Raw genomic sequence first — 11828 nt, 5'->3', positions numbered from 1 at the left:
TTTGTCTTTCTGTTCCTTGGTATCGTGTTCCATAAAACACATTTATGATGGGCATTTCTCAGCACAAGCAAAGAGACATAAATTGCTGTTTTTGACCCAAGGGTTCCACAGTACGATGGACAAATGAAGCTGTATTATGGCTCCACATTACTGTAGAAATTGCACATCAAGATATTGTATTCCCTGATCCCTGATTCTAAAAACCCCGATATTAATCGTTTTAGGAAGAGAAATCCATAATGAAAGAAAGGCTTTAATTTTGAAGGTAAACTCGCATGATTTCCGGTATTTGTCTGTTTGTCGTGTCCGCTCTGCTGAACGACTTGCAGAAGCTTACCTGATCCCAAATTTCCCATCATACACCGCGACTGTGACGTCCTGTCCCAGGACAAAGCCTGCAGAAGAGACGAGCTGCCTATTTATCTAGCTATCTATCTATCTTTTTTCACAGCTATTAATTGATTTTTTTCAGCTAATATTAATTAGTCAAATATAACTCTAATATTAAAATTAATGGTAAAATATTGACAATAATGTGCATTTTAAAATTTGGTGTCTTTATCTTTTGTCTTACTTTTAAACGATTAAAAATTAAAGGTAAAGGTGGGGATGAATGCACATCTGAGGCTAAGTTTAGCATCATAGTGTTATTTTTGAAGTAAAATCAGTCATATGTTCACAACATTTCATTATATTTATGTCATCTGTTTGTTCTCTGCTCTTAACTTTCTCTTCTTATACTTTACAAGTGACAACTGTGGGTGTAAACTTATTTATTTAAATAAACAAACAAACTTGGATCTTGGTTTCTTTATTATTTTAAATGCAGACTATTTGCTGCTTAAAACAGTCCCGTGTTTAAAAAGGTTGGTGGTTGTAGCTTTGCTATGTATCCATGGAGACGCAGTTATATTAACAGCCAGGCTCCCTTCGGTGCTGTGGTTTATTTAAGTTCCTGTTTGCTTCCTCTGTTTTCTCATTTTGTTGTATTGTTGCTGCGTTGTCAGAGATTAGCACGTCCTTTCAGTCAGATTAACTGGGTGGTCTGTGCGTGTGCCTGTGTGTGAGAGAGAGACCTAGAGGTCACTGTTGAACCAGCATTAGTCTTATTAAAGTCAAATGAGCATTACAGCAGGTCTAATGGGAGTCACCGGGGCTGCGGCTCAGCAGCTTAACAACAGACAACAGCAAACAAACAGGATCTGAAAAGTGTGTATGTGTGGGTCTGTGTGTGTAGAGGGAAGTGTGAGACAATGTAAAATTCACACACCCTTGTTTACAGGAGCAAAGACAGACTGGGTGAGAATAACTAGAAGCAGTCTCTTTGTTTGTCTTTCGCTGACATTTTGCAGGTAAACGCAGGTCATGTGTCTTAAAGTAGAGCTAGTCAGTTCCTGAATTAATTAAAATAGTTTTACTAACATCACTGGCTCCTAACATAACTTTAGGTTCAGTATTATGTGCAGCTGTGATAAAGAAATAAACTTTAATACAGGAAGCCCAGTAATCACTGAAGTCTGCAGTGCATCCTGGCATCAGCCTCAGAGGAACAGCAAAGACTGGAAATTTACTAAAATTAATTGATTTTATTAGTTATGGACTTTAAACCACGTTTGTCAAGGTGGAAATGATGTATGCAGACTGTTTACAGCTGATCATCTGCAGGCAGCACAGCTAAACTTAACCATAATATCACAAAACAATACAAGAATAACCACAGTAACATATAATGATAAATAAAGCGAATGCTGATAAATTAATGGATGTTGATGATGAGTTACATGTATATAACCACAGCTGTTTAGAAGAGTGATCAACCTTTAAAGTCGCCCTCCAGAGACCAAAGAAATCCCTCAGAGGAGTTACACAATGGCCTTAATGATCGACACTATTTTGGTCTTTAGAAAGTTCCACTCAGCCTTAAACACAATAATAAAGAGCAAAGCTGTCCTGCCTCTGAGACTGAATCAGTAAAGATCTGCCGCCCACCAGCTGATGGAGGAGTCAGACTGAGACGTTTAAGTGTCTTTTACTGTGTAATTCAAACTGTAGATTGTCACTTAGATTTACCATAACTCACAGGAGGACCTAATGGGCTTAGTCATGCACATCTGGAGCAGCAGAGGTAGAGAAGGATTGTGGGAAAGTGAATCTTTTTATTAGGCCATATATTTTCACATTTGTAAGTGCCCAGACAAGCGTGAAAAGAAAGAAGTCAAATGCAGCAGTTTGTATTAATAATATACTTTTATTACAAAGGTCCTCCAATAACTGAAAACAAAGCAATAATTTTAAAGTATATACTTGAGAAACAATGAAAATGATTGCTTTATTTTCAGGGCAGCATGGTGGTTTGGTGGGTAGCACAGTTTCTTCCCAGGAAGAAGGTCCTGGGCTTGACTCCACCAGGTGATTGGAGCCTTTATGCATCTTTTCCCCATGGCTGTTCAAAGACATGCATGTTAGGTTAAATCAGCTGTAGGTGTGAATGGTCTCTGTGTTAGACCTGTGATAGACTGGTGGCCTTTCCAGTTTGTAGCCTGCTTCTTGCCCCGTGACAGCTGATGGTTGGTTAATTTTCTCTCCTTGGTTCATGGCTTAGCGTATGAATATTAACTGTTCTCTGACTGTAACTGCACTGGAACCGCTGGTGTTACCTTAAAACTATACACTGAGGACCTGTGGGGACAAGCACTGCAAAGGTTAAGCCCCACCGAATCAGTTCAGCCCTCTAGATCTTTCTATAAACCAAAATGACCTTCATAATAATGTGTTAAGACTTGGCTGCTGACAGTGTTGGGGAGTAATGGAATACATGTACCGCCGTTACGTATTTAAAATACAAAATATGAGTAACTGTATTCCGTTACAGTTACCGTTTAAAAAGGTGGTATTTAGAATACAGTTGAATACAGTTGAAATAAATGGATTACACGGCGGTACTTCCCTGTTTCATATTGTGGCGGGTCAGGACTGTTTGGGTTTTGTTTGACAGCTACGTTCTGTTGTTCCAGGCGGCAGCGTTACGGTTGCCATGGTTACAGGGTGATGCTCTCTCTCTGCGTGTTTCCTGGGTGAGAGAGCGCCTGTTGTTGTTGTTGTGCTAAGCTAACAGGCAGAATGCTACAGGTGTAGCTCTAAAGAATGTAGCATCATAGGCAGTGTAGTCCGTGCTGCAGGGAGAATGGACTGCCATACCCGTTATGTGTCTGTGAGCGAGGGAGGGAGAAAAAGGAAAAGTACGAGCTGTCATCGAGCAAAAACGGGAGCTGGAAGCATGTAAATATAATAATAACCACTGCAGCCAAGAAGAGTGCCTGACGAGCCCAGCTGTAAGTAAGCTATTAAGACTCGACTGTACACCGTGTTCGTGTTTTCCTCCAAAAACAATAAGTTCCGTTGGAGCAGCCTTTCAACGCCTCTCTCTGTCTCTCGCTAGCAAAGTTGACCCAGACAACAAAGTAAAGCTAGTTTTCAGCTACGAGCCCGACACAGAACCCACCGTATTAGCCAGAGGTCCCTTTACTACGGTTCGGAGCCGCGGACCTTCAGTAACAGTAATAAATCACAGCAATAGTACATTCATGTAGTTATAAACAGCATGATAATATATTAAGTAATCCAAAGTATTCAGAATACGTTACTCTCATTGAGTAACGTAACGGAATACGTTACAAAATACATTTTGGGGCATGTATTCTGTATTCTGTAATGGAATACATTTTAAAAGTAACCTTCCCAACACTGGCTGCTGAGTCAGCGAAACGTAAAGTCATGGCAGCTTTAAGGCAGCAGTTTTTACTCATTGCCTTATTTCTTTAATGTTCTGCAAAGTGTTCCATTTCTAATTGGCATGTCTGAACACTTTGTATTTATTAAATCATTTAATATAATGCCAACGAAAGCTTTTTTATTGAGGGGCTTAATCTTCAAACATACTCATACGCACACATCTCTAATGTGACACACTTTACTTTCATGACTGGATATCCTATATCATTTCATTTTGCTGTCACCTCACTGTGACCGGCTCTGAGGACACATTAGCAGCACTACAGCCTCAACACTAAAAATACCAACATTAAAACTCTGCAATTATTATTATTAATAATTATTTTTCTACACTTTCTTAACAAACACATAACATGCTAAATATCACATGTATGACAGATATGGAGTCGCCTGTGACTGCGACACAAGACAAGAAATGTCTGAATATTTTTTGAATGCTATTTTCTTTTTTTTGCGGGGGGGTGGGGTTGGGTGCAAAGGCGAGATAGATGAGAAACTGACAGAGTATAACATCTAAACTGGGATTACAAAGGTGCTGGTATTTTATGCTGGCGATCCAACTAGCAGCTGACAGGAAGGAAGTCCCTGCACCCTGTTTGCATGCACAGTCATGGACAAGGATACACATTAAATCACTTCAGGGATTCATTATGTAAACGAGCATGCTCAAAGAATTATGCAACGGACACACACACACACACACACACACACACACACACACACACACACACACACACACACAGTTTAAATGTTACAGCGGTCTGGCCAACACTGCTGATTTAAAATGAGAAATAAATGATCGGGGGTAGACTAAGAAAAAAAGTTCAGCATGCAGATATTCCACAGGTATTTGGTGTCTGTACATAAAAGATAACATACATTCAACTCCAATTAGGGCAGTAGAGTTGTTTTCCTACGGACTTCTTTGTTCTTTTGCAGCCACAGCGATTGCCCCCTGCTGGTCATCTGAAATAGTGCAGGTTCATGGGGATTTTCCCAGCAGGACATAGCAAAAATGAAAAAAGTAATTCAATACCATACAATATACTTTATTGTCCCCCTCAGGAAAAGTTGTTGCTACTCAGACCATAAAAGTACCAAAAGGTTCTGTCCATCTGGACGTAGCGTTTTCAGTGGGAGAAACATTTCGTCACTCATCCAAGTGACTTCTTCAGTCTCAGCGTGAACGAAGGTCAGGGCAGAGCTTTGTTCTCTCAGAGATTGCTATAGGAAGTCTTTTAGGAACCACATGTGTCGCCCCCTGATGGCCTTTAAAAATGCAGCTTTAGAGCACTTTAAATTCCGCCCCCCCCCCCATTTTTGCACATGTCGAGGAGCGTGTCAGGTTACATTTCACTGTGTGTTATACTTGTATAACTGTGCATGTGACAAATAAAGAACCTTGAACCTTGAAATTAGCATCAATTTCCTGACTCAGAAACAACATCCATGTTTTGAATAATGTTCGAATTGTCTTTGAAAATTTTAAAAATTCTTAACCATAAGGGAGATGATCGTGGGCAAGGCCAGAACATATGTGTCAGATCTGCTCGCTCTACACTGAGGGCATGTTGAGGCTATATTCCTCATCTCATTTTAGTATGGTTGTATAATTTGTGTTTGCCAGTAAGCACTGGGCAGAAATACGTTTCATTTAGTTGGAAACCAAAGAGCTGGGCAGATGAAATGTAAAGGACAAGATCATCAAGGTCAACATGATTCATCTTCTGAATATCAAGTTTTACTGCAATCCATGAAGCAGGTGTGAACCAAAGAGGTGGCCTGCTCACCCAACAGGGCTATCCCTGCGCTGCTGGCATGGCTAAAAAAAATGACATGCAGGTGCCTAAAAAGCCTTTGCAGGTTCATGATAGTAAATAAAGTCACACATGTGAAGATGAAAGGAAAATTATGAATAATAAATACTGTGAATGCCTTTCACAACAAAACTCTGTTAAATATTAACTGTTCCTGGTGTGTGTCTGTTAAACCGTCTTCTTCTCTGTCGACTCAACTGACGGCGAATGAATGAACAGAGCGAGGGAACGCGTGACTTACGGCTGAGTCAGTGCAATTCAATCAGGAGAACTGGCACTGGAGATCCGAGGGCCGGTCGGGCAGGGCTAAAGATAGACCTCCACGGATCACCCTCGAGCTCCCCTCACGAGCAGCTCGTGTTTCACTGAAGCTTCACCTCCACAGCCTCCACAGGATTCACACCAAGATCACAGACAGTCACAAACTGGGATCTGAAAAGCGTATAAACTAGTTGCATGATGTTGTATTCAGAAAAACCCCTCCCACTGTGTTCCTCGGGCACACACAGAACAAAAAAGTGATGCTGCAGTGATGGCTCATCATCTTCCTGTCATTCTTCAATAAATCTCCCTGCTCTATGTCCATTCTCTGTTGGTTTTGATATCACTTACTGATCACTGAATACGGACACTAGACTGACAAACACGCTCTGAGAACTGGTGATGCTGCACGAGGGCACATTCAACCCCTGATAGCAGTGACTTACATAATTTTTCAGGTTTTATTTTCCTGTGTATAAAGTTTAAGAAGGAAATCTTTTACTTTCTACTGTTAAATAAAATGAAAATACAAAGACATATATTTAATACATTAGCCACAGTGTCAGGTTGTACTATTAGGATTCACACTTCCAAACATCTGGACAGACTTTGATTTACAAACACAGAGGAGTCGCTTTTAAAATCAGGAAGAACTTTCTGAAAAATGTTCTAATTTCAACCAACCATACATTCAAATGCTAAATGCAAATCCTGTCCTTACTGCGAGTAAGTTAGTGCATTTGACTTTATTAAGTTTAATACATTTTTACTTGATTCAAAATGTATTTACCTTTACTTCTCTCACCCCAACTGGACACGGCAGATGGCCCCGCCCCTCCCTGAGCCTGGTTCTGCCGGAGGTTTCTTCCTGTTAAAAGGGAGTTTTTCCTTCCCACTGTCGCCAAAGTGCTTGCTCATAAGGGGTCATATGATTGTTGGGTTTTTCTCTGTATGTATTATTGTAGGCTCTACCTTACAACATAAAGCACATTGAGGTGACTGTTGTTATGATTTGGCGCTATATAAATAAAATTTAAATGAATTGAAAATGGAATTTATTGCGTTTTCTGCATTTTATTAGTTTTAGTTTAGTTCAGCATCTCTACTTTTGTTTTTCAATTATGAAACATTTCTGCACTGATGTGTAAAAATTCATCACAGTTATTTCAAGAAAAATATTTTCTTTGTGATTGTGATGATTTTTTCCACTCATGTTGTGTTCAGACTTGAATTCATCTAAATGTGTCAGATAGTTTCTAATGTTTTTATTTTATTTTTGTAGGACAGCGTATTAAACAGGCCACCATGAATGCAACTTCTGTAATGATCAGTGCCTGTTCAGTGCTGCTCTTCAAATGTTAATAAAGCCAGTGTTCCTGTAAGTGTGCAGTCACTGGACACAAGGATAAAAGAAAAAACTAAGATCTCATCTCCTAACATTCTGTACTTTAGTTTTTTCAGTTTATTTTAAAAAAGAGCTAAACTAAGATTATAGAAATTAAATTAAATTAAAAGTGAATTTTATGTGAACATAACACACACCTCGGAAGGTGACATTACTCACCTGCAGAACTTTTTAAACTAACCTAAGTGCACCTAGATAAAGAAAAGGCAGTTATTTTTCTTCAGTGCACATCTTGTTGTCCTCATCAGTGTTTCACCCTAAACTAAAACATACATACACATCATTCTTCTTCAGTGAGCCCGGCACTTTCCACTGTGTAACAGCCTTAACCTTCACACGATCCACACAGGTCCACAGAGTTGTCTTACAAATGCCCGAGTCTATTTGCAGGCGCTGCAAACTGCTAACATAATTTCTTGCTCCTCTGGCTCAGGACTTGTTAGTCCAGATCAGAAGCTAAGAAGGCACGAGCATCCCGAATCCTGGCTGCTGCCACTTCCTAAGATTACTAATATCTTTCATGAGAGACTTAATGAAGTTATCCCAGGGATTAAGAGGTGATTTTGTTTCAGGTTAAGTTTGAAACAACACCACGCCTTTGAAGCGTCACAAACTTTAAATCCTCTGGGTTTTATTTATCTCGCTTCTCTGAATACAAGTACCACAACAGCAAATTAAGAAGCTGTAAGTTGCTTAATAACATAGAAAGAAATATCACAAACATGCATCAGGGGATGCCATCGGTGGCCTCGGCTGCCAGCTGTTCCTGGCAACACCCATGTGTGAAGGTGTGAATGCATGTAGCCCTCAGCTGCTCCCTGAAGCCTTTGCTGTGAATAAGAATCTACTATCACGCTGAAGCCGACCCAAACAGAGTTTATGAAATACTCCGTGTCTCCTGCCTTTATGCTCAAAACAATATCTGGGAATCAGGAAGCATAACTGCTCAAAAGCACAAATAAACATGCAGCGCTAACAGATACATCAACATAATGGTAAAGGCCACATCCTTGATTGTTATGAGATCTTGCATGTTTGTATGAATGCTTCGCCCACAGCTGTTATATTGAGTGTTTTCTTTTTAATTATTTTTTATTTTATTTTCAGTTCAGTCCAGTTTCAGATGGATGGATGTTAAAAATGTTTACTTTTAATAAGTAAACTTTTAAGTGTTAGTCTAAAACAAAGCAAAAATATAAGCCTGTTGTAACTGATTATAATAAGTTATGCAACTATGCATGCACACGTTTGCACACACACAAACTGAATCTGTGCAGACTATTTTATCCTGTTGCTTCATGAGTGTCAGAGCTGATGTACAAACCTTTTAACAACACATCGCTTTAACATCAGGGGAAAAAAAACGAACAAACTTGGGTTATGTGCTCACGTCAATATGTGAGCACATATGTAAGTGCTTCTGAGTTTCAGATGAAAATCATTACAAACGAGTCACACAGTGTTCCTGGTTTACATAACTGTCCTTGGTGCCCGTTTCCCCCAAGGCAGCTGCATGGTTCTGGGGATGTGTTGGAGGGCGGAGAGTGCAGTATGGGCGAGTGCTGGGGGATAGGGTGACAGTCTAAACTGGGATGCTGGAGCTGTGCCTCAGTGGCAAACAAGCTACAGAACTAACCGATCTGAATGGGCTGAAGACACACACACAGCAGATATCACACGTCAGTCAGTCTGACCTTTGAGTTTTATTGACGCGGATTTGTGTTGAAAGGGTGCAGTGGAGGTTAAAACTGCACATTAAAATGTGAAATAGAGTTTAGAGACCAGTTATGGGATGCTAGATATTATATTATTCATGCAATTAAATCAGATATGAACGGGGATACCTTTGTTTTTCATGTTAGAGGTATGTAGGGGATACATTTATTTGTTTGCTGACTAATTAAAAGCTATGCATGAGTGTCGCTGTTTATATTAAAGAGCACACACTGACTGTTACTGGTTGTTATGGTAATAAGTGGGTGCACATTCATGCCAGCGCGTGTTAACAGCGGGCGAGCAACATGCAGCGACATGAGGGGAAGACTAATTTGGAAAGCCATGTCTGTGGATGGTCAGGCCACAGCTGTGAAACTGGAGCCCGAGTATTGATTTAGAGCAAAGGAGCAGAGACTCAGGGTGACGCTCTAAAGTCCTGCACTCATGAACACAACACTCTTGCAGAAATCTGAAGCCACAAATGTGCAGAAACGTGTTGTGCGAAGACAAAAGTTGTTCCACACTGACTGTGAAAGTACACTAAATCACAGATGATCCATTTATATTCAAGTGATAGCAAATTTTTAGGAAACTGGGCATTTAAATGACCGGTGGAGCGTTTAACCTGAACACAGTATGACGTCCCTGTGACGGATACTAAACGGAAACGTCTTTTGTTTTGTCTTTGGTTTTGTTTTCTCTACAGGTTTGAATGTCAAACTTGTTCTGCTACAAAATAAACGGATTTAAATGCTCCACACTCTGAGCTCTACCGTGCATTCACTGCTACTCACAACGACTTCAGAAGCACAAGTTAAAGGTGACCTACTTTGCTCACTTCCACTTCCAAAGACACAGTGCCCAAGAAGACCATATAAGGAAATCTGTGCCGAGCTGACATCAGCTTGATGCAAAGGTAGAACAAAAAGCTGTCGCTTTCATCCGACAGGTATCACTTCTAACTACACAGACAAGGGTAGTTAACACTTATAAGTGATTTGTAAATCTCAGTTTGCTACAGGAACCTCTCTCAAGACAACAAGAGCTGCTTCTAAAACATGGAGGTCAAAGAAAGTAATGCTAGAGATGTATACATAATCTACTCGTCTTCTAAAACCCAGCCAGCAATGTCCGATTCTTCAAAGAGAATAAGAACACAGACAAGAAGACTGCAAGTATCACACATTAAATTACACTTATTAACATTTATATACAGCACACAGTGTCCGGTTAGTTCACTGGGAAGATGGATGTCCACAGGCGGGCTGTGAGCTCTGACGGCAGGTCAACATTTGTCCTGCAGGCTGGAACACACTGCATGCTTACGCTTAAGCAACCATGGTACAAGTGACATACTTACAAGTATGCTACAAGTCATTTCTGTGAACAGTTAAAGCTGCAGCCAAAAAGAGTTTAGAGGAAGGAACGTGAGCTATGACTGCCACAGTCTCAGAGACGTCAGCAGAGCTGCGATCATTGTCAGATGCAGGGTCGGTGTTCCTGCTAACATGTAATCATGCTGATTCCAAACTGGTTCTGCAGCTTTGTACAATCTCCTTCTTTTGTGCTAAAATTCCCAGCTTTTCTTTTTGCACTTATCTGTTACAAATGATTGACTTATTGCACCAATTTCTATTCCCATCAGTGCCACAGTATTCATTTAGTTGAGAAGATAAGAGGTTTATTTGGTGAGATTGAAGGGATAATTGTAATCCATCTCTTGATATGAATGCATAGAAATATGTGAGATATGAAATGTGGCGTAATCTCAGTTATTGCTGTGCTTTGGCGAAACCTGGATCTTACGCGAGACTGCCATTTGCGTCACAGCGCCTCTCAGCCCCGCCCCACAATGTCTACTTTCTGTCACATGATGTGGATGATTTAGCATCTGTCTACGTGTAGATTACCCAGGTTTATCATATTACTGCTGGGAGGGTAATGATGCTGGCGCTTGTACATAACAGAGCAGGACCTGAGCAATCTGAACCACACGAGACAGGATACTGAGTGGAACTGGTTAAAATCCAGAGGAGAGAACAGGAAGCAGACAGACGCTTAACTTCTCACATCTTCAGAGACAAACATGCAAAGAGGCATTCAGGTTTTCTCTTCTCTGACTTGCCAAATGTTTTGAGTTTGCACAGCCTGTCACTATGCATCCCTACATCACACAGGGAGCTTTACCCCATATCTAAAAGTCACACAAGGAGACTCCTCCACTTAGCAAATTGTTCGATGAGAGGGCCACAGCTCAGTGAAATCCAATCTGTAATCCAGGATATTACGGTGATGTAATCCAAGACAAAGTGGTTATTTTAGCTGCTAAATGTGATAACAGGGAGAACTCTGGTCACTCTGCTGCGAGAACACTTATGAAACACGAAAGCAGGGTTCAAATGCCCATCAGAGTCTCCCACTCTTACTGTAACAAGTCAAACCAGATTAAAAGCTTCACGGGTTAAGGGTTGAACTAAGGAATTTCCTCCTCCCACTCTTCCCCTCCCCTTTTTTATTACTGTTTACAAAACAAGATATATTTTTAAGGACTGGTTAACATAAAAAAATGTTAAACATAAAAAATAAAACAACAGATGAGGCAAATGTTCTTCTAAATTAGTATTTCACAGTATCTTACTAAACGCTAGATACATATATTCTTTTGCATGACTTTGGGATTTTGACATTTGTACCTTTTATCTAAATTCAATTACAGTTCCTCTGTAACCAGGTTAAATAACTTGGAACATGTGGACACAATTTCTCTGCTTTGCATGCATATAATACACAGATATGTCCAGATAACCCTGTGTTTTCCTGCAGGCTGCTATAAAACA

The sequence above is a fragment of the Neolamprologus brichardi genome, chromosome 14 (assembly GCF_056152115.1).
Source record: "Neolamprologus brichardi isolate AB-2024 chromosome 14, ASM5615211v1, whole genome shotgun sequence".
NCBI classification, from domain to species: Eukaryota; Metazoa; Chordata; class Actinopteri; order Cichliformes; family Cichlidae; genus Neolamprologus; species Neolamprologus brichardi.
The sequence above is the reverse complement of the archived record's forward strand: the minus strand, read 5'-3'. Positions refer to the sequence as shown.